Source organism: Sus scrofa, chromosome 18 (assembly GCF_000003025.6).
Source record: "Sus scrofa isolate TJ Tabasco breed Duroc chromosome 18, Sscrofa11.1, whole genome shotgun sequence".
In the NCBI taxonomy this organism is placed as follows: domain Eukaryota; kingdom Metazoa; phylum Chordata; class Mammalia; order Artiodactyla; family Suidae; genus Sus; species Sus scrofa.
This window is the reverse complement of record NC_010460.4, coordinates 19,918,922-19,919,702: the sequence shown is the minus strand read 5'-3', so window position 1 is coordinate 19,919,702 and position 781 is coordinate 19,918,922.

The window sequence follows — 781 nt, the reverse complement described above, 5'->3', positions numbered from 1 at the left end:
TTGCTGTAGGTTGTACTGTTGCGGGGTGTGGGGGCGGTCTAGGCGAGAGAAAGACGAATTAGGAGCAATAGCTCACTCCTTGGGGAAATAAGTGGGAAAAAATGTTCTGTCTGCTTGGTTGACGCCCCAAAGCAGCCGAGCAAAGCCAGGAGAGCCAATTCAGGGGAAAGGGCCTGTGGAGAAAGCCAACTTCCTTTTTCCAAGAGCTGGGGGCAGAGTTCCCTGGTGGCCTTGCAATTAAGGGATCCGGCATAATTACTGCTGTGGCTTGGGTCACTGCTGCAGCATAGTTTTGATCCCTGGCCTGGGAACTTCCACATGCTATGTGGAATAATAATAATAATAATAATAATAATAATAATAATAATAATAATAATGAAAGGATATGACAAAACAGAGGCAGTACACGAAGTAAAAGAAATTCTGAGAATGATGGCAACCAACTGGGAGATATTTTTGTGTTGCCCCACTTGCCTCAAGCAAGAACATATGTCTTCCTGCCCCTGTGTTAATGTAAAGAGGTGAAGGCTCCTCCTGGCTTTGGTTGCTAATGAAGGTGGGGCTTACACCCATCACTGGAAGCCCTAACTGATTTGCCTCTTCCTACCCAGGACCTAATGGAAGCCAGCTGGAGGACACAGTGTCTGTGTGAATCAGGGCTTGGGCAGGAGCATTGGCCAGTCTCTGGACAGACAGGGAATGTGGACTCGAGAAATACTACCCCAGCATTCAGTAGGCACTGATCAAGCTCCCGCAGGTGCCAGACACTGTACTATTTTAT